Genomic DNA, 23433 nt, shown 5'->3' with positions numbered 1-23433 from the left:
ACGACACGTACTGAATTTAATAGACTAGAACATGTAATCTAGTAGCGAAATGCGTCGGCCGGAAATCGGATCGGGATCTATTGCTTGGAAGGCAACAATGCTAACCTTTTCACCACCGACGCTGACAGCAGAATTGTTGGAGTTATTGCAGGTAAGGTATTTTCGCGATTAAAGTAAGGACATCTTTCGTTTTATACACATTTCCCTTGTGTCTGCACAACTTGAAAACATTAGCTGGCAAAAATAAGTTGCCATCCTAATCATCTTCAAAGGAGAACCCACACGTACAGGATTTAATAGACTAGAACATCATATCTAGCAGCCATATGCTTCACCTGGGAGGTGAGCCAGGATCTATTGCTTGGAAGACAAAAATAATAACTTTTACACCACCGACACTGACAGAAGTATTGTTGGAGTTATTACAGGTAAGGTACTTTCGCGATCAAAATAAGGGCATCTTTAGAATTATATGCATTTCCCTTGTGTCTTCACAACTTGAAAACAATAAGTGTCAAAAAAAAATTGTCCTCCTAATCACCTTCAAAGTAGAAACGACACGTACTGAATTTAATAGACTAGAACATGTAGTCTAGCAGCCAAATGCGTCGACCGGGAATCGAACCCGGATCTATTGCTTGGAAGGCAACAATACTAACCTTTACACCACCGCCGGTGGCAGCAGAATTGTTGGAGTTATTGCAGGTAAGGTACTTTCGCGATCAAAATAAGGGCATCTTTCGTATTATATGCACTTCCCTTGTGTTTTCACAACTTGAAAACATTAACTGTCCAACAAAATTTGCCTTCCTAATCACCTTCAAAGTAGAAACGACACGTACTGAATTTATTAGACTAGAACATGTAGTCTAGCAGCCAAATGCGTCGGCCGGGAATGGAACCCGAATCTATTGCTTGGAAGGCAACAATGCTAACCTTTACACCACCGACGCTGACAGGATAATTGTTGAAGTTATTACAGGTAAGGTACTTTCGCGATCAAAATAAGGGCATCTTTCGTATTACATGCATTTCTTTTGTGTCTTCACAACTTGAAAACATTAACTGTCCAAAAAAATTTGCCCTCCTAATCACCTTCAAAGCAGAAACCACACGTACGGAATTTAATAGACTAGAACATGTAATCTAGCGGCCAAATGCGTCCGCCGGGAATTGAATCGGGATCTATTGCTTGGAAGGCAACAATGCTAACCTTTACACCACCGACGCTGACAGCAGAATTGTTGGAGTTATTGCAGGTAAGGTATTTTCGCGATCAAAGTAAGGACATCTTTCGTATTATATGCATTTCCCTTGTGTCTGCACAACTTGAAAACATTAGCCGGCAAAAACAAGTTGCCCTCCTAATCATCTTCAAAGGAGAACCCACACATACATAATTTAATAGACTAGAACATCATATCTAGCAGCCAAATGCGTCAACTGGGAAGTGAACCAGGATCTATTGCTTGGAAGACAAAAATAATAACTTTTACACCACCGACGCTGACAGCAGAACTGTTGGAGATATTGCAGGTTAGGCACTTTCGCGATTAAAATAAGGGCATCCTTCGTATTGTATGCATTTCCCTTGTGTCTTCACAACTTGAAAACATTAACTGTCCAAACAATATTTGCCCTGCTAATCACCTTCAAAGTAGAAACGACACGTACTGAATTTAATAGACTAGAACTTGTAATCTAGTAGCGAAATGCGTCGGCCGGGAATCGAATCGGGATCTATTGCTTGGAAGGCAAAAATGCTAACCTTTACACCACCGACGCTGACAGCAGAATTGTTGGAGTTATTGCAGGTAAGGTATTTTCGCGATCAAAGTAAGGACATCTTTCGTATTATATACATTTCCCTTGTGTCTGCACAACTTGAAAACATTAGCTGGCAAAAATAAGTTGCCCTCCTAATCATCTTCAAAGGAGAACCCACACGTACAGGATTTAATAGACTAGAACATCATATCTAGCAGCCATATGCGTCACCTGGGAGGTGAACCAGGATCTATTGCTTGGAAGACAAAAATAATAACTTTTACACCACCGACGCTGACAGCAGAATTGTTGGAGGTATTGCAGGTATGGCACTTTCGCGATCAAAATAAGGGCATCCTTCGCATTATATGCATTTCCCTTGTGTCTTCACAACTTGAAAACATTAACTGTCCAAACAATATTTGCCCTGCTAATCACCTTCAAAGTAGAAACGACACGTACTGAAATTAATAGTCTAGAACATGTAATCTAGCAGCGAAATGCGTCGGCCGGGAATCAAACCCGGATCTATTGCTTGGAAAGCAACAATACTAACCTTCACACCACCGCCGGTGGCAGCAGAATTGTTGGAGTTATTGCAGGTAAGGTACTTTCGCGATCAAAATAAGGGCATCTTTCGTATTATATGCACTTCCCTTGTGTTTTCACAACTTGAAAACATTAACTGTCCAAACAAAATTTGCCTTCCTAATCACCTTCAAAGAAGAAACGACACGTACTGAATTTAATAGACTAGAACATGTAGTCTAGCAGCCAAATGCGTCGGCCGGGAATCGAACCCGAATCTATTGCTTGGAAGGCAACAATGCTAACCTTTACACCACCGACGCTGACAGGATAATTGTTGGAGTTATTACAGGTAAGGTACTTTCACGATCAAAATAAGGGCATCTTTCGTATTACATGCATTTCTTTTGTGTCTTCACAACTTGAAAACATTAACTGTCCAAAAAAATTTGCCCTCCTAATCACCTTCAAAGCAGAAACCACACGTACGGAATTTAATAGACTAGAACATGTAATCTAGCGGCCAAATGCGTCCGCCGGGAATCGAACCAGGATCTATTGCTTGGAAGACAAAAAGAATAACTTTTACACCACCGATGCTGACAGCAGAATTGTTGGAGATATTGCAGGTAAGGCACTTTCGCGATTAAAATAAGGGCATCCTTCGTATTATATGCATTTCCCTTGTGTCTTCACAACTTGAAAACATTAACTGTCCAAACAATATTTGCCCTGCTAATCACCTTCAAAGTAGAAACGACACGTACTGAATTTAATAGACTAGAACATGTAATCTAGCAGCAAAATGCGTCGGCCGGGAATCGAACCCGGATCTATTGCTTGGAAGGCAACAATGCTAACCTTTACACCACCGACGCTGACAGAAGTATTGTTGGAGTTATTACAGGTAAGGTACTTTCGCGATCAAAATAAGGGCATCTTTAGAATTATATGCATTTTCCTTGTGTCTTCACAACTTGAAAACAATAAGTGTCAAAAAAAAATTGTCCTCCTAATCATCTTTTAAGTAGGAACCACAAAAACTGAATTTAATAGACTAGAACATGAATTCTAACAGCCTAATGCGTCGGCCGGGAATCGAACCCGGATCTATTGCTTGGAAGGCCACAATGCTAATCTTTACACCACCGACGCTGACAGCAGAATTGTTGGAGTTATTGCAGGTAAGGTACTTTCGTGATCAAAGTAAGGACATCTTTCGTATTATATGCATTTCCCTTGTGTCTTCACAACTTGAAAATATTTTCTGGCAAAAACAAGTTGCCCTTCTAATCATCTTCAAAGGAGAACCCACACGTACACAATTTAATAGACTAGAGCATCAAAACAAGCAGTCAAATGGGTCAACCGGAATCGAAACCGGATCTATTGCTTGGAAGGCAACAATACTAACTTTACACCACCGCCGGTGGCAGCAGAATTGTTGGAGTTATTGCAGGTAAGGTACTTTCGCGATCAAAATAAGGGCATCTTTCGTATTATATGCACTTCCCTTGTGTTTTCACAACTTGAAAACATTAACTGTCCAAACAAAAATTTGCCCTCCTAATCACCTTCAAAGCAGAAACCACACGTACGGAATTTAATAGACTAGAACATGTAATCTAGCGGCCAAATGCGTCCGCCGGGAATCGAATCGGGATCTATTGCTTAGACGGCAACAATGCTAAACTTTACACCACCGACGCTGACAGCAGAATTGTTGGAGTTATTGCAGGTAAGGTATTTTCGCGATCAAAGTAAGGACATCTTTCGTATTATATGCATTTCCCTTGTGTCTGCACAACTTGAAAACATTAGCCGGCAAAAACAAGTTGCCCTCCTAATCATCTTCAAAGGAGAACCCACACGTACTGAATTTAATAGACTAGAACATGTAATCTAGCAGCGAAATGCGTCGGCCGGGAATCGAACCCGGATCTATTGCTTGGAATCCAACAATGCTAACCTTTACACCACCGACGCTGACAGAAGAATTGGTGGAGTTATTGCAGGTAAGGTACTTTCGCGATCAAAGTAAGGACATCTTTCGTATTATATGCATTTCCCTTGTGTCTTCACCACTTGAAAACATTTTCTGGCAAAAACAAGTTGCCCTCCTAATCATCTTCAAAGTAGAAACGACACGTACTGAATTTAATAGACTAGAACATGTAATCTAGTAGCGAAATGCGTCGGCCGGGAATCGAATCGGGATCTATTGCTTGGAAGGCAACAATGCTAACCTTTTCACCACCGACGCTGACAGCAGAATTGTTGGAGTTATTGCAGGTAAGGTATTTTCGCGATTAAAGTAAGGACATCTTTCGTTTTATATACATTTCCCTTGTGTCTGCACAACTTGAAAACATTAGCTGGCAAAAATAAGTTGCCATCCTAATCATCTTCAAAGGAGAACCCACACGTACAGGATTTAATAGACTAGAACATCATATCTAGCAGCCATATGCGTCACCTGGGAGGTGAGCCAGGATCTATTGCTTGGAAGACAAAAATAATAACTTTTACACCACCGACGCTGACAGAAGTATTGTTGGAGTTATTACAGGTAAGGTACTTTCGCGATCAAAATAAGGGCATCTTTAGAATTATATGCATTTCCCTTGTGTCTTCATAACTTGAAAACAATAAGTGTCAAAAAAAAATTGTCCTCCTAATCACCTTCAAAGTAGAAACGACACGTACTGAATTTAATAGACTAGAACATGTAGTCTAGCAGCCAAATGCGTCGACCGGGAATCGAACCCGGATCTATTGCTTGGAAGGCAACAATACTAACCTTTACACCACCGCCGGTGGCAGCAGAATTGTTGGAGTTATTGCAGGTAAGGTACTTTCGCGATCAAAGTAAGGACATCTTTCGTATTATATGCATTTCCCTTGTGTCTTCACAACTTGAAAATATTTTCTGGCAAAAACAAGTTGCCCTTCTAATCATCTTCAAAGGAGAACCCACACGTACACAATTTAATAGACTAGAGCATCAAAACAAGCAGTCAAATGGGTCAACCGGAATCGAAACCGGATCTATTGCTTGGAAGGCAACAATACTAACTTTACACCACCGCCGGTGGCAGCAGAATTGTTGGAGTTATTGCAGGTAAGGTACTTTCGCGATCAAAATAAGGGCATCTTTCGTATTATATGCACTTCCCTTGTGTTTTCACAACTTGAAAACATTAACTGTCCAAACAAAAATTTGCCTTCCTAATCACCTTCAAAGTAGAAACAACTCGTACTGAATTTAATAGACTAGAACATGTAGTCTAGCAGCCAAATGCGTCGGCCGGGAATCGAACCCGGATCTATTGCTTGCATGGCAACAATGCTAACCTTTACACCACCGACGCTGACAGGATAATTGTTGGAGTTATTACAGGTAAGATACTTTCGCGATCAAAATAAGGGCATCTTTCGTATTACATGCATTTCTTTTGTGTCTTCACAACTTGAAAACATTAACTGTCCAAAAAAATTTGCCCTCCTAATCACCTTCAAAGCAGAAACCACACGTACGGAATTTAATAGACTAGAACATGTAATCTAGCGGCCAAATGCGTCCGCCGGGAATCGAATCGGGATCTATTGCTTAGACGGCAACAATGCTAAACTTTACACCACCGACGCTGACAGCAGAATTGTTGGAGTTATTGCAGGTAAGGTATTTTCGCGATCAAAGTAAGGACATCTTTCGTATTATATGCATTTCCCTTGTGTCTGCACAACTTGAAAACATTAGCCGGCAAAAACAAGTTGCCCTCCTAATCATCTTCAAAGGAGAACCCACACGTACTGAATTTAATAGACTAGAACATGTAATCTAGCAGCGAAATGCGTCGGCCGGGAATCGAACCCGGATCTATTGCTTGGAATCCAACAATGCTAACCTTTACACCACCGACGCTGACAGAAGAATTGGTGGAGTTATTGCAGGTAAGGTACTTTCGCGATCAAAGTAAGGACATCTTTCGTATTATATGCATTTCCCTTGTGTCTTCACCACTTGAAAACATTTTCTGGCAAAAACAAGTTGCCCTCCTAATCATCTTCAAAGTAGAAACGACACGTACTGAATTTAATAGACTAGAACATGTAATCTAGTAGCGAAATGCGTCGGCCGGGAATCGAATCGGGATCTATTGCTTGGAAGGCAACAATGCTAACCTTTTCACCACCGACGCTGACAGCAGAATTGTTGGAGTTATTGCAGGTAAGGTATTTTCGCGATTAAAGTAAGGACATCTTTCGTTTTATATACATTTCCCTTGTGTCTGCACAACTTGAAAACATTAGCTGGCAAAAATAAGTTGCCATCCTAATCATCTTCAAAGGAGAACCCACACGTACAGGATTTAATAGACTAGAACATCATATCTAGCAGCCATATGCGTCACCTGGGAGGTGAGCCAGGATCTATTGCTTGGAAGACAAAAATAATAACTTTTACACCACCGACGCTGACAGAAGTATTGTTGGAGTTATTACAGGTAAGGTACTTTCGCGATCAAAATAAGGGCATCTTTAGAATTATATGCATTTCCCTTGTGTCTTCATAACTTGAAAACAATAAGTGTCAAAAAAAAATTGTCCTCCTAATCACCTTCAAAGTAGAAACGACACGTACTGAATTTAATAGACTAGAACATGTAGTCTAGCAGCCAAATGCGTCGACCGGGAATCGAACCCGGATCTATTGCTTGGAAGGCAACAATACTAACCTTTACACCACCGCCGGTGGCAGCAGAATTGTTGGAGTTATTGCAGGTAAGGTACTTTCGCGATCAAAATAAGGGCATCTTTCGTATTATATGCACTTCCCTTGTGTTTTCACAACTTGAAAACATTAACTGTCCAACAAAATTTGCTTTCCTAATCACCTTCAAAGTAGAAACGACACGTACTGAATTTATTAGACTAGAACATGTAGTCTAGCAGCCAAATGCGTCGGCCGGGAATCGAACCCGAATCTATTGCTTGGAAGGCAACAATGCTAACCTTTACACCACCGACGCTGACAGGATACTTGTTGAAGTTATTACAGGTAAGGTACTTTCGCGATCAAAATAAGGGCATCTTTCGTATTACATGCATTTCTTTTGTGTCTTCACAACTTGAAAACATTAACTGTCCAAAAAAATTTACCCTCCTAATCACCTTCAAAGCAGAAACCACACGTACGGAATTTAATAGACTAGAACATGTAATCTAGCGGCCAAATGCGTCCGCCGGGAATCGAATCGGGATCTATTGCTTGGAAGGCAACAATGCTAACCTTTACACCACCGACGCTGACAGCAGAATTGTTGGAGTTATTGCAGGTAAGGTATTTTCGCGATCAAAGTAAGGACATCTTTCGTATTATATGCATTTCCCTTGTGTCTGCACAACTTGAAAACATTAGCCGGCAAAAACAAGTTGCCCTCCTAATCATCTTCAAAGGAGAACCCACACATACATAATTTAATAGACTAGAACATCATATCTAGCAGCCAAATGCGTCAACTGGGAAGTGAACCAGGATCTATTGCTTGGAAGACAAAAATAATAACTTTTACACCACCGACGCTGACAGCAGAACTGTTGGAGATATTGCAGGTAAGGCACTTTCGCGATTAAAATAAGGGCATCCTTCGTATTATATGCATTTCCCTTGTGTCTTCACAACTTGAAAACATTAACTGTCCAAACAATATTTGCCCTGCTAATCACCTTCAAAGTAGAAACGACACGTACTGAATTTAATAGACTAGAACATGTAATCTAGCAGCGAAATGCGTCGGCCGGGAATCGAACCCGGATCTATTGCTTGGAAGGCAACAATGCTAACCTTTACACCACCGACGCTGACAGAAGAACTGGTGGAGTTATTGCAGGTAAGGTACTTTCGCGATCAAAGTAAGGACATCTTTCGTATTATATGCATTTCCCTTGTGTCTTCACCACTTGAAAACATTTCCTGGCAAAAACAAGTTGCCCTCCTAATCATCTTCAAAGTAGAAACGACACGTACTGAATTTAATAGACTAGAACTTGTAATCTAGTAGCGAAATGCGTCGGCCGGGAATCGAATCGGGATCTATTGCTTGGAAGGCAAAAATGCTAACCTTTACACCACCGACGCTGACAGCAGAATTGTTGGAGTTATTGCAGGTAAGGTATTTTTGCGATCAAAGTAAGGACATCTTTCGTATTATATACATTTCCCTTGTGTCTGCACAACTTGAAAACATTAGCTGGCAAAAATAAGTTGCCCTCCTAATCATCTTCAAAGGAGAACCCACACGTACAGGATTTAATAGACTAGAACATCATATCTAGCAGCCATATGCGTCACCTGGGAGGTGAACCAGGATCTATTGCTTGGAAGACAAAAATAATAACTTTTACACCACCGACGCTGACAGCAGAATTGTTGGAGGTATTGCAGGTATGGCACTTTCGCGATCAAAATAAGGGCATCCTTCGCATTATATGCATTTCCTTTGTGTCTTCACAACTTGAAAACATTAACTGTCCAAACAATATTTGCCCTGCTAATCACCTTCAAAGTAGAAACGACACGTACTGAAATTAATAGTCTAGAACATGTAATCTAGCAGCGAAATGCGTCGGCCGGGAATCAAACCCGGATCTATTGCTTGGAAGGCAACAATACTAACCTTCACACCACCGCCGGTGGCAGCAGAATAGTTGGAGTTATTGCAGGTAAGGTACTTTCGCGATCAAAATAAGGGCATCTTTCGTATTATATGCACTTCCCTTGTGTTTTCACAACTTGAAAACATTAACTGTCCAAACAAAATTTGCCTTCCTAATCACCTTCAAAGTAGAAACGACACGTACTGAATTTAATAGACTAGAACATGTAGTCTAGCAGCCAAATGCGTCGGCCGGGAATCGAACCCGAATCTATTGCTTGGAAGGCAACAATGCTAACCTTTACACCACCGACGCTGACAGGATAATTGTTGGAGTTATTACAGGTAAGGTACTTTCACGATCAAAATAAGGGCATCTTTCGTATTACATGCATTTCTTTTGTGTCTTCACAACTTGAAAACATTAACTGTCCAAAAAAATTTGCCCTCCTAATCACCTTCAAAGCAGAAACCACACGTACGGAATTTAATAGACTAGAACATGTAATCTAGCGGCCAAATGCGTCCGCCGGGAATCGAACCAGGATCTATTGCTTGGAAGACAAAAAGAATAACTTTTACACCACCGACGCTGACAGCAGAATTGTTGGAGATATTGCAGGTAAGGCACTTTCGCGATTAAAATAAGGGCATCCTTCGTATTATATGCATTTCCCTTGTGTCTTCACAACTTGAAAACATTAACTGTCCAAACAATATTTGCCCTGCTAATCACCTTCAAAGTAGAAACGACACGTACTGAATTTAATAGACTAGAACATGTAATCTAGCAGCGAAATGCGTCGGCCGGGAATCGAACCCGGATCTATTGCTTGGAAGGCAACAATGCTAACCTTTACACCCCCGACGCTTACAGAAGAACTGGTGGAGTTATTGCAGGTAAGGTACTTTCGCGATCAAATAAAGGACATCTTTCGTATTATATGCATTTCCCTTGTGTCTTCAACACTTGAAAACATTTCCTGGCAAAAACAAGTTGCCCTCCTAATCATCTTCAAAGTAGAAACGACACGTACTGAATTTAATAGACTAGAACTTGTAATCTAGTAGCGAAATGCGTCGGCCGGGAATCGAATCGGGATCTATTGCTTGGAAGGCAACAATGCTAACCTTTACACCACCGACGCTGACAGCAGAATTGTTGGAGTTATTGCAGGTAAGGTATTTTCGCGATTAAAGTAAGGACATCTTTCGTATTATATACATTTCCCTTGTGTCTGCACAACTTGAAAACATTAGCTGGCAAAAATAAGTTGCCCTCCTAATCATCTTCAAAGGAGAACCCACACGTACAGGATTTAATAGACTAGAACATGTAATTTTGTAGCAAAATGCGTCAGCCGGGAATCGAACACGGATCTATTGCTTGGAAGGCAACAATGCTAACCTTTACACCACCGACGCTGACAGAAGTATTGTTGGAGTTATTACAGGTAAGGTACTTTGGCGATCAAAATAAGGGCATCTTTAGAATTATATGCATTTCCCTTGTGTCTTCACAACTTGAAAACAATAAGTGTCAAAAAAAATTTGTCCTCCTAATTATCTTTTAAGTAGGAACCACAAAAACTGAATTTAATAGACTAGAGCATGAAATCTAACAGCCAAATGCGTCGGCCGGGAATCAAACCCGGATCTATTGCTTGGAAAGCCACAATGCTAACATTTACACCACCGACGCTGACAGCAGAATTGTTGGAGTTATTGCGGGTAAGGTACTTTCGCGAACAAAATAAGGGCATCTTTCGTATTATATGCACTTCCCTTGTGTTTTCACAACTTGAAAACATTAACTGTCCAAACAAAATTTGCCCTCCTAGTTACCTTCAAAGTAAAAACGGCACGTACTCAATTTAATAGACTGTAACATGTAGTCTAGCAGCCAAATGCGTCGGCCGGGTATCGAACCCGGATCTATTGCTTGGAAGGCAACAATGCTAACCTTTACACCACCGACGCTGACAGGATAATTGTTGGAGTTATTACAGGTAAGGTACTTTCGCGATCAAAATAAGGGCATCTTTCGTATTACATGCATTTCTTTTGTGTCTTTACAACTTGAAAACATTAACTGTCCAAAAAAACTTGCCCTCCTAATCACCTTCAAAGCAGAAACCACACGTACGGAATTTAATAGACTAGAACATGTAATCTAGCGGCCAAATGCGTCCGCCGGGAATCGAATCGGGATCTATTGCTTGGAAGGCAACAATGCTAACCTTTACACCACCGACGCTGACAGCAGAATTGTTGGAGTTATTGCAGGTAAGGTATTTTCGCGATCAAAGTAAGGACATCTTTCGTGTTATATGCATTTCCCTTGTGTCTGCACAACTTGAAAACATTAGCTGGCAAAAACAAGTTGCCCTCCTAATCATTTTCAAAGGAGAACCCACACGTACAGAATTTAATAGACTAGAACATCATATCTAGCAGCCGAATGCGTCAACTGGGAAGTGAACCAGGATCTATTGCTTGGAAGATAAAAATAATAACTTTTACACCACCGACGTTGACAAAAGTATTGTTGGAGTTATTGCAGGTAAGGTACTTTCGCGATCAAAGTAAGGACATCCATCGTATTATATGCATTTCCCTTGTGTCTTCACAACTTGAAAACATTTCCTGGCAAAAACAAGTTGCCCACCTAATCATCTTCAAAGTAGAAACGACACGTACTGAATTTAATACACTAGAACATGTAATCTGGTAGCGAAATGCGTCGGCCGGGAATCGAACCCTGATCTATTGCTTGGAAGGCAACAATGCCAACCTTTACACCACCGACGCTGACAGAAGAATTGTTAGAGTTATTACAGGAAAGGTACTTTCGCGATCAAAGTAAGGACATCTTTCGTATTATATGCATTTCCCTTGTGTCTTCACAACTTGAAAATATTTTCTGGCAAAAACAAGTTGCCCTCCTAATCATCTTCAAAGTAGAAACGACACGTACTGAATTTAATAGACTAGAACATGTAATCTAGTAGCAAAATGCGTCGGCCGGGAATCGAACCCGGATCTATTGCTTGGAAGGCAACAATGCTAACCTTTACACCACCGACGCTGACAGAAGAATTGTTGGAGTTATTGCAGGTAAGGTACTTTCGCGATCAAAGTAAGGACATCTTTCGTATTATATGCATTTCTCTTGTGTCTTCACAACTTGAAAATATTTTCAAAAACAAGTTGCCCTCCTAATCATCTTGAAAGGAGAACCCACACGTACAAAATTTAATAGACTAGAACATCAAAACAAGCAGGCAAATGGGTCGGCTGGAATCGAAACCGGATCTATTGCTTGGAAGGCAACAATGCTAACCTTTACACCACCGACGCTGACAGCAGAATTGTTGGAGGTATTGCAGGTAAGGCACTTTCGCAATCAAAATACGGGCATCCTTCGTATTATATGCATTTCCCTTGTGTCTTCACAACTTGAAAACATTTTCTGGCAATAAAAAGTTGCCCTCCTAATCATCATTTAAGTAGGAACCACAAAAACTGAATTTAATAGACTAGAGCATGAAATCTAACAGCCAAATGCGTCGGCCGGGAATCGAACCCGGATCTATTGCTTGGAAGGCCACAATGCTAATCTTTACACCACCGACGCTGACAGCAGAATTGTTGGAGTTATTGCAGGTAAGGTATTTTCGCGATCAAAGTAAGGACATCTTTCGTACTATATGTATTTCCCTTGTGTCTGCACAAATTGAAAACATTAGCTGGCAAAACAAGATGCCCTCCTAATCATCTTCAAAGTAGAAACGACACGTACTGAATTTAATAGACTAGAACATGTAATCTAGTAGCAAAATGCGTCGGCTGGGAATCGAACCCGGATCTATTGTTTGGAAGGCAACAATGCTAACCTTTACACCACCGACGCTGACAGAAGAATTGTTGGAGTTATTGCAGGTAAGGTACTTTCGCGATCAAAGTAAGGACATCTTTCGTATTATATGCATTTCTCTTGTGTCTTCACAACTTGAAAACATTTTCTGGCAATAAAAAGTTGCCCTCCTAATCATCATTTAAGTAGGAACCACAAAAACTGAATTTAATAGACTAGAGCATGAAATCTAACAGCCAAATGCGTCGGCCGGGAATCGAACCCGGATCTATTGCTTGGAAGGCCACAATGCTAATCTTTACACCACCGACGCTGACAGCAGAATTGTTGGAGTTATTGCAGGTAAGGTATTTTCGCGATCAAAGTAAGGACATCTTTCGTACTATATGTATTTCCCTTGTGTCTGCACAAATTGAAAACATTAGCTGGCAAAACAAGATGCCCTCCTAATCATCTTCAATGTAGAAACGACACGTACTGAATTTAATAGACTAGAACATGTAATCTAGTAGCGAAATGCGTCGGCTGGGAATCGAAGCCTGATCTATTGCTTGGAAGGCAACAATGCTAACCTTTAGACCACCGACGCTGACAGCAGAATTGTTGGAGGTATTGCAGGTAAGGTACTTTGGCGATCAAAATAAGGGCATCTTTAGAATTATATGCATTTCCCTTTTGTCTTCACAACTTGAAAACAATAAGTGTCAAAAAAAAATTGTCCTCCTAATCATCTTTTAAGTAGGAACCACAAAAAACTGAATTTAATAGACTAGAGCATGAAATCTAACAGCCAAATGCGTCGGCCGGGAATCAAACCCGGATCTATTGCTTGGAAAGCCACAATGCTAACATTTACACCACCGACGCTGACAGCAGAATTGTTGGAGTTATTGCAAGTAAGGTACTTTCGCGATCAAAGTAAGGACATCTTTCGTATTATATGCATTTCCCTTGTGTTTGCACAACTTGAAAACATTAGCTGGCAAAAACAAGTTGCCCTCCTAATCATCTTTTAAGTAGGAACCACAAAAACTGAATTTAATAGACTAGAACATGAAATCTAACAGCCAAATGCGTCGGCTTGGAATCGAACCCGGATCTATTGCTTGGAAGGCAACAATGTCAACCTTTACACCACCGACGCTGACAGCAGAATTGTTGGAGTTATGGCAGGTAAGGTACTTTCGCGATCAAAATAAGGGCATCTTACGTATTATATGCATTTCCCTTGTGTCTTCACAACTGGAAAACATTTTCTGGCAAAAACAAGTTGCCCTCCTAATCATCTTCAAAGTAGAAACGACACGTACTGAATTTAATAGACTAGAACATGTAATCTAGTAGCGAAATGCGTCGGCCGGAATCGAAACCGGATCTATTGCTTCGAAGGCAACAATACTAACATTTACACCACCGCCGGTGGCAGCGGAATTGTCGGAGTTATTGCGGGTAAGGTACTTTCGCGAACAAAATAAGGGCATCTTTCGTATTACATGCATTTCTTTTGTGTCTTTACAACTTGAAAACATTAACTGTCCAAAAAAATTTGCCCTCCCAATCACCTTCAAAGCAGAAACCACACGTACGGAATTTAATAGACTAGAACATGTAATCTAGCGGCCAAATGCGTCCACCGGGAATCGAATCGGGATCTATTGCTTGGAAGGCAACAATGCTAACCTTTACACCAACGACGCTGACAGCAGAATTGTTGGAGTTATTGCAGGTAAGGTATTTTCGCGATCAAAGTAAGGACATCTTTCGTGTTATATGCATTTCCCTTGTGTCTTCACAACTTGAAAACATTTTCTGGCAAAAACAAGTTGCCCACCTAATCATCTTCAAAGTAGAAACGACACGTACTGAATTTAATACACTAGAACATGTAATCTGGTAGCGAAATGCGTCGGCCGGGAATCGAACCCGGATCTATTGCTTGGAAGGCAACAATGCTAACCTTTACACCACCGACGCTGACAGAAGAATTGTTGGAGTTATTGCAGTTAAGGTACTTTCGCGATCAAAGTAAGGACATCTTTCGTATTATATGCATTTCCCTTGTGTCTTTACAACTTGAAAATATTTTCTGGCAAAAACAAGTTGCCCTCCTAATCATCTTGAAAGGAGAACCCACACGTACACAATTTAATAGACTAGAACATCACAACAAGCAGCCAAATGGGTCGGCTGGAATCGAAACCGGATCTATTGCTTGGAAGGCAACAATGCTAACCTTTACACCACCGACGCTGACAGCAGAATTGTTGGAGGTATTGCAGGTAAGGCACTTTCGCAATCAAAATAAGGGCATCCTTCGTATTATATGCATTTCCCTTGTGTCTTCACAACTTGAAAACAATTTCTGGCAATAAAAAGTTGCCCTCCTAATCATCATTTAAGTAGGAACCACAAAAACTGAATTTAATAGACTAGAGCATGAAATCTAACAGCCAAATGCGTCGGCCGGGAATCGAACCCGGATCTATTGCTTGGAAGGCCACAATGCTAATCTTTACACCACCGACGCTGACAGCAGAATTGTTGGAGTTATTGCAGGTAAGGTATTTTCGCGATCAAAGTAAGGACATCTTTCGTACTATATGCATTTCCCTTGTGTCTGCACAAATTGAAAACATTAGCTGGCAAAACAAGATGCCCTCCTAATCATCTTCAATGTAGAAACGACACGTACTGAATTTAATAGACTAGAACATGTAATCTAGTAGCGAAATGCGTCGGCTGGGAATCGAACCCGGATCTATTGCTTGGAAGGCAACAATGCTAACCTTTAGACCACCGACGCTGACAGCAGAATTGTTGGAGGTATTGCAGGTAAGGCACTTTCGCGATCAAAATAAGGGCATCCTTCGTATTATAAGCATTTCCCTTGTGTCTTTACAACTTGAAAACATTAACTGTCCAAACAATATTTGCCCTGCTAATCACCTTCAAAGTAGAAACGACACTTACTGAATTTAACAGACTAGAACATGTAATATAGTAGCGAAATGCGTCGGCCGGGAATCGAACCCGGATCTATTGCTTGGAAGGCCACAATGCTAATCTTTACACCACCGACGCTGACAGCAGAATTGTTGGAGTTATTGCAGGTAAGGTATTTTCGCGATCAAAATAAGGGCATCTTACGTATTATATGCATTTCCCTTGTGTCTACACAACTTGAATACATTAACTGCCCAAACAAAATTTGCCCTCCTAATCGCCTTTAAAGTAGAAACGACACGTACTGAATTTAATAGACTAGAACATGTAATTTAGTAGCGAAATGCATCGGCCGGGAATCGAACCCGGATCTATTGCTTGGAAGGCAACAATGCTAACCTTTACACCACCGACGCTGATAGAAATATTGTTGGAGTTATTACAGCTAAGGTACTTTCGCGATCAAAATAAGGGCATCTTACGTATTATATGCATTTCCCTTGTGTCTTCACAACTTGAAAACATTAATTGCCCAAACAAAATTTGCCCTCCTAATCGCCTTCAAAGTAGAAACGACACGTACTGAATTTAATAGACTAGAACATGTAATTTAGTAGCGAAATGCGTCGGCCTGGAATCGAACCCGGATCTAATAGTTGGAAGGCAACAATGCTAACCTTTACACCACCGACGCTGACAGAAAAATTGTTGGAGCTATTGCAGGTAAGGTACTTTCGCGATCAAAGTAAGGACATCTTTCGTATTATATGCATTTCCCTTGTGTCTTCACAACTTGAAAATATTTTCTGGCAAAAAAAAGTTGCCCTCCTAATCATCTTTTAAGTAGGAACCACAAAAACTGAATTTAATAGACTAGAGCATGAAATGTAACAGCCAAATGCGTCGGCCGGGAATCGAACCCGGATCTATTGCTTGGAAGGCCACAATGCTAATCTTTACACCACCGCCGGTGGCAGCAGAATTGTTGGAGTTATTGCAGGTAAGGTACTTTCGCGATCAAAATAAGGGCATCTTTCGTATTATATGCACTTCCCTTGTGTTTTCACAACTTGAAAACATTAACTGTCCAAACAAAATTTGCCCTCCTAATCACCTTCAAAGTAGAAACGACACGTACTGAATTTAATAGACTAGAACATGTAGTCTAGCAGCCAAATGCGTCGGCCGGGAATCGAACCCGGATCTATTGCTTGGAAGGCAACAATACTAACCTTTACACCACCGCCGGTGGCAGCAGAATTGTTGGAGTTATTGCAGGTAAGGTACTTTCGCGATCAAAATAAGGGCAACTTTCGTATTATATGCACTTCCCTTGTGTTTTCACAACTTGAAAACATTAACTGTCCAACAAAATTTGCCTTCCTAATCACCTTCAAAGTAGAAACGACACGTACTGAATTTATTAGACTAGAACATGTAGTCTAGCAGCCAAATGCGTCGGCCGGGAATCGAACCCGAATCTATTGCTTGGAAGGCAACAATGCTAACCTTTACACCACCGACGCTGACAGGATAATTGTTGAAGTTATTACAGGTAAGGTACTTTCGCGATCAAAATAAGGGCATCTTTCGTATTACATGCATTTCTTTTGTGTCTTCACAACTTGAAAACATTAACTGTCCAAAAAAATTTGCCCTCCTAATCACCTTCAAAGCAGAAACCACACGTACGGAATTTAATAGACTAGAACATGTAATCTAGCTGCCAAATGCGTCCGCCGGGAATCGAATCGGGATCTATTGCTTGGAAGGCAACAATGCTAACCTTTACACCACCGACGCTGACAGGATAATTGTTGAAGTTATTACAGGTAAGGTACTTTCGCGATCAAAATAAGGGCATCTTTCGTATTACATGCATTTCTTTTGTGTCTTCACAACTTGAAAACATTAACTGTCCAAAAAAATTTGCCCTCCTAATCACCTTCAAAGCAGAAACCACACGTACGGAATTTAATAGACTAGAACATGTAATCTAGCTGCCAAATGCGTCCGCCGGGAATCGAATCGGGATCTATTGCTTGGAAGGCAACAATGCTAACCTTTACACCACCGACGCTGACAGCAGAATTGTTGGAGTTATTGCAGGTAAGGTATTTTAACGATCAAAGTAAGGACATCTTTCGTATTATATGCATTTCCCTTGTGTCTGCACAACTTGAAAACATTAGCCGGCAAAAACAAGTTGCCCTCCTAATCATCTTCAAAGGAGAACCCACACGTACATAATTTAATAGACTAGAACATCATATCTAGCAGCCAAATGCGTCAACTGGGAAGTGAACCAGGATCTATTGCTTGGAAGACAAAAATAATAACTTTTACACCACCGACGCTGACAGCAGAATTGTTGGAGATATTGCAGGTAAGGCACTTTCGCGATTAAAATAAGGGCATCCTTCGTACTATATGCATTTCCCTTGTGTCTTCACAACTTGAAAACATTAACTGTCCAAACAATATTTGCCCTGCTAATCACCTTCAAAGTAGAAACGACACGTACTGAATTTAATAGACTAGAACATTTAATCTAGCAGCGAAATGCGTCGGCCGGGAATCGAACCCGGATCTATTGCTTGGAAGGCAACAATGCTAACCTTTACACCACCGACGCTGACAGAAGAACTGGTGGAGTTATTGCAGGTAAGGTACTTTCGCGATCAAAGTAAGGACATCTTTCGTATTATATGCATTTCCCTTGTGTCTTCACCACTTGAAAACATTTCCTGGCAAAAACAAGTTGCCCTCCTAATCATCTTCAAAGTAGAAACGACACGTACTGAATTTAATAGACTAGAACATGTAATTTAGTAGCGAAATGCGTCGGCCGGGAATCGAACCCGGATCTATTGCTTGGAAGGCAACAATGCTAACCTTTACACCACCGACGCTGACAGAAATATTGTTGGAGTTATTACAGCTAAGGTACTTTCGCGATCAAAATAAGGGCATCTTACGTATTATATGCATTTCCCTTGTGTCTTCACAACTTGAAAACATTAACTGCCCAAACAAAATTTGCCCTCCTAATCGCCTTCAAAGTAGAAACGACACGTACTGAATTTAATAGACTAGAACATGTAATTTAGTAGCGAAATGCGTCGGCCGGGAATCGAACCCGGTTCTAATACTTGGAAGGCAACAATGCTAACCTTTACACCACCGACGCTGACAGAAAAATTGTTGGAGCTATTGCAGGTAAGGTACTTTCGCGATCAAAGTAAGGACATCTTTCGTATTACATGCATTTCCCTTGTGTCTTCACAACTTGAAAATATTTTCTGGCAAAAACAAGTTGCCCTCCTAATCATCTTCAAAGGAGAACCCAGACGTACACAATTTAATAGACTAGAACATCAAAACAAGCAGCCAAATGGGTCGGCCGGAATCGAAACCGGATCTATTGCTTGGAAGGCAACAAAGCTAACCTTTACACCACCGACGCTGAGAGCAGAATTGTTGGAGGTATTGCAGGTAAGGCACTTTCGCGATCAAAATAAGGGCATCCTTCGTATTATATGCATTTCCCTTGTGTCTTCACAACTTAAAAACATTTTCTGGCAAAAACAAGTTGCCCTCCTAATCATCTTTTAAGTAGGAACCACAAAAACTGAATTTAATAGACTAGAGCATGAAATGTAACAGCCAAATGCGTCGGCCGGGAATCGAACCCGGATCTATTGCTTGGAAGGCCACAATGCTAATCTTTACACCACCGACGCTGACAGCAGAATTGTTATAGTTATTGCAGGTAAGGTATTTTCGCGATCAAAGTAAGGACATCTTTCGTATTATATGCATTCCCCTTGTGTCTGCACAACTTGAAAACATTAGCTGGCAAAACAAGTTGCCCTCCTAATCATCTTCAATGTAGAAACGACACGTACTGAATTTAATAGACTAGAACATGTAATCTAGTAGCGAAATGCGTCGTCTGGGAATCGAACCCGGATCTATTGCTTGGAAGGCAACAATGCTAACCTTTAGACCACCGACGCTGACAGCAGATTTGTTGGAGGTATTGCAGGTAAGGCACTTTCGCGATCAAAATAAGGGCATCCTTCGTATTATATGCATTTCCCTTGTGTCTTCACAACTTGAAAACATTAACTGTCCAAACAATATTTGCCCTGCTAATCACCTTCAAAGTAGAAACGACACTTACTGAATTTAACAGACTAGAACATGTTATTTAGTAGCGAAATGCGTCGGCCGGGCATCGAACCCGGATCTATTGCTTGGAAGGCAACAATACTAACCTTTACACCACCGCCGGTGGCAGCAGAATTGTTGGAGTTATTGCAGGTAAGGTACTTTCGCGATCAAAATAAGGGCATCTTTCGTATTATATGCACTTCCCTTGTGTTTTCACAACTTGAAAACATTAACTGTCCAACAAAATTTGCCTTCCTAATCACCTTCAAAGTAGAAACGACACGTACTGAATTTATTAGACTAGAACATGTAGTCTAGCAGCCAAATGCGTCGGCCGGGAATCGAACCCGAATCTATTGCTTGGAAGGCAACAATGCTAACCTTTACACCACCGACGCTGACAGGATAATTGTTGAAGTTATTACAGGTAAGGTACTTTCGCGATCAAAATAAGGGCATCTTTCGTATTACATGCATTTCTTTTGTGTCTTCACAACTTGAAAACATTAACTGTCCAAAAAAATTTGCCCTCCTAATCACCTTCAAAGCAGAAACCACACGTACGGAATTTAATAGAGTAGAACATGTAATCTAGCTGCCAAATGCGTCCGCCGGGAATCGAATCGGGATCTATTGCTTGGAAGGCAACAATGCTAACCTTTACACCACCGACGCTGACAGCAGAATTGTTGGAGTTATTGCAGGTAAGGTATTTTCGCGATCAAAGTAAGGACATCTTTCGTATTATATGCATTTCCCTTGTGTCTGCACAACTTGAAAACATTAGCCGGCAAAAACAAGTTGCCCTCCTAATCATCTTCAAAGGAGAACCCACACGTACATAATTTAATAGACTAGAACATCATATCTAGCAGCCAAATGCGTCATCTGGGAAGTGAACCAGGATCTATTGCTTGGAAGACAAAAATAATAACTTTTACACCACCGACGCTGACAGCAGAATTGTTGGAGATATTGCAGGTAAGGCACTTTCGCGATTAAAATAAGGGCATCCTTCGTACTATATGCATTTCCCTTGTGTGTTCACAACTTGAAAACATTAACTGTCCAAACAATATTTGCCCTTCTAATCACCTTCAAAGTAGAAACGACACGTACTGAATTTAATAGACTAGAACATGTAATCTAGCAGCGAAATGCGTCGGCCGGGAATCGAACCCGGATCTATTGCTTGGAAGGCAACAATGCTAACCTTTACACCACCGACGCTGACAGAAGAACTGGTGGAGTTATTGCAGGTAAGGTACTTTCGCGATCAAAGTAAGGACATCTTTCGTATTATATGCATTTCCCTTGTGTCTTCACCACTTGAAAACATTTCCTGGCAAAAACAAGTTGCCCTCCTAATCATCTTCAAAGTAGAAACGACACGTACTGAATTTAATAGACTAGAACTTGTAATCTAGTAGCGAAATGCGTCGGCCGGGAATCGAATCGGGATCTATTGCTTGGAAGGCAAAAATGCTAACCTTTACACCACCGACGCTGACAGCAGAATTGTTGGAGTTATTGCAGGTAAGGTATTTTCGCGATCAAAGTAAGGACATCTTTCGTATTATATACATTTCCCTTGTGTCTGCACAACTTGAAAACATTAGCTGGCAAAAATAAGTTGCCCTCCTAATCATCTTCAAAGGAGAACCCACACGTACAGGATTTAATAGACTAGAACATCATATCTAGCAGCCATATGCGTCACCTGGGAGGTGAACCAGGATCTATTGCTTGGAAGACAAAAATAATAACTTTTACACCACCGACGCTGACAGCAGAATTGTTGGAGGTATTGCAGGTATGGCACTTTCGCGATCAAAATAAGGGCATCCTTCGCATTATATGCATTTCCCTTGTGTCTTCACAACTTGAAAACATTAACTGTCCAAACAATATTTGCCCTGCTAATCACCTTCAAAGTAGAAACGACACGTACTGAAATTAATAGTCTAGAACATGTAATCTAGCAGCGAAATGCGTCGGCCGGGAATCAAACCCGGATCTATTGCTTGGAAGGCAACAATACTAACCTTTACACCACCGCCGGTGGCAGCAGAATTGTTGGAGTTATTGCAGGTAAGGTACTTTCGCGATCAAAATAAGGGCATCTTTCGTATTATATGCACTTCCCTTGTGTTTTCACAACTTGAAAACATTAACTGTCCAAACAAAATTTGCCTTCCTAATCACCTTCAAAGTAGAAACGACACGTACTGAATTTAATAGACTAGAACATGTAGTCTAGCAGCCAAATGCGTCGGCCGGGAATCGAACCCGAATCTATTGCTTGGAAGGCAACAATGCTAACCTTTACACCACCGACGCTGACAGGATAATTGTTGGAGTTATTACAGGTAAGGTACTTTCACGATCAAAATAAGGGCATCTTTCGTATTACATGCATTTCTTTTGTGTCTTCACAACTTGAAAACATTAACTGTTCAAAAAAATTTGCCCTCCTAATCACCTTCAAAGCAGAAACCACACGTACGGAATTTAATAGACTAGAACATGTAATCTAGCGGCCAAATGCGTCCGCCGGGAATCGAACCAGGATCTATTGCTTGGAAGACAAAAAGAATAACTTTTACACCACCGACGCTGACAGCAGAATTGTTGGAGATATTGCAGGTAAGGCACTTTCGCGATTAAAATAAGGGCATCCTTCGTATTATATGCATTTCCCTTGTGTCTTCACAACTTGAAAACATTAACTGTCCAAACAATATTTGCCCTGCTAATCACCTTCAAAGTAGAAACGACACGTACTGAATTTAATAGACTAGAACATGTAATATAGCAGCGAAATGCGTCGGCCGGGAATCGAACCCGGATCTATTGCTTGGAAGGCAACAATGCTAACCTTTACACCACCGACGCTGACAGAAGAACTGGTGGAGTTATTGCAGGTAAGGTACTTTCGCGATCAAAGTAAGGACATCTTTCGTATTATATGCATTTCCCTTGTGTCTTCACCACTTGAAAACATTTCCTGGCAAAAACAAGTTGCCCTCCTAATCATCTTCAAAGTAGAAACGACACGTACTGAATTTAACAGACTAGAACTTGTAATCTAGTAGCGAAATGCGTCGGCCGGGAATCGAATCGGGATCTATTGCTTGGAAGGCAACAATGCTAACCTTTACACCACCGACGCTGACAGCAGAATTGTTGGAGATATTGCAGGTAAGGTATTTTCGCGATTAAAGTAAGGACATCTTTCGTATTATATACATTTCCCTTGTGTCTGCACAACTTGAAAACATTAGCTGGCAAAAATAAGTTGCCCTCCTAATCATCTTCAGAGGAGAACCCAGACGTACACAATTTAATAGACTATAACATCAAAACAAGCAGCCAAATGGGTCGGCCGGAATCGAAACCGGATCTATTGCCTGGAAGGCAACAAAGCTAACCTTTACACCACCGACGCTGAGAGCAGAATTGTTGGAGGTATTGCAGGTAAGG

The 23433-nt window shown here is 41.0% G+C and overlaps 26 non-coding genes across 26 annotated transcripts; all 26 read right to left on the bottom strand.

Moving 5' to 3' along the window:
• Positions 1-2546: 2546 nt before the first annotated feature.
• Trnag-ucc (transfer RNA glycine (anticodon UCC)) lies at positions 2547-2618 on the bottom strand. The gene has a single exon. It is a non-coding gene; the product is annotated as a tRNA-Gly (tRNA).
• A 483-nt stretch (positions 2619-3101) lies between these two features.
• Positions 3102-3173, bottom strand: Trnag-ucc (transfer RNA glycine (anticodon UCC)). Its single transcript has one exon. It is a non-coding gene; the product is annotated as a tRNA-Gly (tRNA).
• Positions 3174-3378: 205 nt separating this feature from the next.
• Trnag-ucc (transfer RNA glycine (anticodon UCC)) lies at positions 3379-3450 on the bottom strand. Its single transcript has one exon. It is a non-coding gene; the product is annotated as a tRNA-Gly (tRNA).
• Positions 3451-5594: 2144 nt separating this feature from the next.
• Positions 5595-5666, bottom strand: Trnaa-ugc (transfer RNA alanine (anticodon UGC)). The gene has a single exon. It is a non-coding gene; the product is annotated as a tRNA-Ala (tRNA).
• Positions 5667-7256: 1590 nt separating this feature from the next.
• Positions 7257-7328, bottom strand: Trnag-ucc (transfer RNA glycine (anticodon UCC)). The gene has a single exon. It is a non-coding gene; the product is annotated as a tRNA-Gly (tRNA).
• A 760-nt stretch (positions 7329-8088) lies between these two features.
• Trnag-ucc (transfer RNA glycine (anticodon UCC)) lies at positions 8089-8160 on the bottom strand. The gene has a single exon. It is a non-coding gene; the product is annotated as a tRNA-Gly (tRNA).
• Positions 8161-9198: 1038 nt separating this feature from the next.
• On the bottom strand, positions 9199-9270 carry Trnag-ucc (transfer RNA glycine (anticodon UCC)). The gene has a single exon. It is a non-coding gene; the product is annotated as a tRNA-Gly (tRNA).
• A 483-nt stretch (positions 9271-9753) lies between these two features.
• Trnag-ucc (transfer RNA glycine (anticodon UCC)) lies at positions 9754-9825 on the bottom strand. The gene has a single exon. It is a non-coding gene; the product is annotated as a tRNA-Gly (tRNA).
• Positions 9826-10307: 482 nt separating this feature from the next.
• Trnag-ucc (transfer RNA glycine (anticodon UCC)) lies at positions 10308-10379 on the bottom strand. The gene has a single exon. It is a non-coding gene; the product is annotated as a tRNA-Gly (tRNA).
• A 483-nt stretch (positions 10380-10862) lies between these two features.
• On the bottom strand, positions 10863-10934 carry Trnag-ucc (transfer RNA glycine (anticodon UCC)). Its single transcript has one exon. It is a non-coding gene; the product is annotated as a tRNA-Gly (tRNA).
• A 759-nt stretch (positions 10935-11693) lies between these two features.
• On the bottom strand, positions 11694-11765 carry Trnag-ucc (transfer RNA glycine (anticodon UCC)). Its single transcript has one exon. It is a non-coding gene; the product is annotated as a tRNA-Gly (tRNA).
• Positions 11766-11970: 205 nt separating this feature from the next.
• On the bottom strand, positions 11971-12042 carry Trnag-ucc (transfer RNA glycine (anticodon UCC)). The gene has a single exon. It is a non-coding gene; the product is annotated as a tRNA-Gly (tRNA).
• Positions 12043-12519: 477 nt separating this feature from the next.
• On the bottom strand, positions 12520-12591 carry Trnag-ucc (transfer RNA glycine (anticodon UCC)). The gene has a single exon. It is a non-coding gene; the product is annotated as a tRNA-Gly (tRNA).
• Positions 12592-13072: 481 nt separating this feature from the next.
• Positions 13073-13144, bottom strand: Trnag-ucc (transfer RNA glycine (anticodon UCC)). Its single transcript has one exon. It is a non-coding gene; the product is annotated as a tRNA-Gly (tRNA).
• A 1589-nt stretch (positions 13145-14733) lies between these two features.
• Trnag-ucc (transfer RNA glycine (anticodon UCC)) lies at positions 14734-14805 on the bottom strand. The gene has a single exon. It is a non-coding gene; the product is annotated as a tRNA-Gly (tRNA).
• A 481-nt stretch (positions 14806-15286) lies between these two features.
• Positions 15287-15358, bottom strand: Trnag-ucc (transfer RNA glycine (anticodon UCC)). Its single transcript has one exon. It is a non-coding gene; the product is annotated as a tRNA-Gly (tRNA).
• Positions 15359-15840: 482 nt separating this feature from the next.
• On the bottom strand, positions 15841-15912 carry Trnag-ucc (transfer RNA glycine (anticodon UCC)). Its single transcript has one exon. It is a non-coding gene; the product is annotated as a tRNA-Gly (tRNA).
• Positions 15913-16118: 206 nt separating this feature from the next.
• Positions 16119-16190, bottom strand: Trnag-ucc (transfer RNA glycine (anticodon UCC)). Its single transcript has one exon. It is a non-coding gene; the product is annotated as a tRNA-Gly (tRNA).
• A 1038-nt stretch (positions 16191-17228) lies between these two features.
• On the bottom strand, positions 17229-17300 carry Trnag-ucc (transfer RNA glycine (anticodon UCC)). Its single transcript has one exon. It is a non-coding gene; the product is annotated as a tRNA-Gly (tRNA).
• A 1037-nt stretch (positions 17301-18337) lies between these two features.
• On the bottom strand, positions 18338-18409 carry Trnag-ucc (transfer RNA glycine (anticodon UCC)). The gene has a single exon. It is a non-coding gene; the product is annotated as a tRNA-Gly (tRNA).
• A 205-nt stretch (positions 18410-18614) lies between these two features.
• Positions 18615-18686, bottom strand: Trnag-ucc (transfer RNA glycine (anticodon UCC)). The gene has a single exon. It is a non-coding gene; the product is annotated as a tRNA-Gly (tRNA).
• Positions 18687-19445: 759 nt separating this feature from the next.
• Trnag-ucc (transfer RNA glycine (anticodon UCC)) lies at positions 19446-19517 on the bottom strand. Its single transcript has one exon. It is a non-coding gene; the product is annotated as a tRNA-Gly (tRNA).
• Positions 19518-20276: 759 nt separating this feature from the next.
• On the bottom strand, positions 20277-20348 carry Trnag-ucc (transfer RNA glycine (anticodon UCC)). Its single transcript has one exon. It is a non-coding gene; the product is annotated as a tRNA-Gly (tRNA).
• Positions 20349-21108: 760 nt separating this feature from the next.
• Positions 21109-21180, bottom strand: Trnag-ucc (transfer RNA glycine (anticodon UCC)). Its single transcript has one exon. It is a non-coding gene; the product is annotated as a tRNA-Gly (tRNA).
• A 1038-nt stretch (positions 21181-22218) lies between these two features.
• Positions 22219-22290, bottom strand: Trnag-ucc (transfer RNA glycine (anticodon UCC)). Its single transcript has one exon. It is a non-coding gene; the product is annotated as a tRNA-Gly (tRNA).
• Positions 22291-22773: 483 nt separating this feature from the next.
• Trnag-ucc (transfer RNA glycine (anticodon UCC)) lies at positions 22774-22845 on the bottom strand. The gene has a single exon. It is a non-coding gene; the product is annotated as a tRNA-Gly (tRNA).
• Between the last annotated feature and the right edge of the window lie 588 nt (positions 22846-23433).

This window comes from Hydractinia symbiolongicarpus, chromosome 2 (assembly GCF_029227915.1).
Source record: "Hydractinia symbiolongicarpus strain clone_291-10 chromosome 2, HSymV2.1, whole genome shotgun sequence".
In the NCBI taxonomy this organism is placed as follows: Eukaryota; Metazoa; Cnidaria; class Hydrozoa; order Anthoathecata; family Hydractiniidae; genus Hydractinia; species Hydractinia symbiolongicarpus.
Note: the sequence above shows the minus strand (reverse complement) of the source record. Positions and strands in the feature narration are given on the sequence as shown.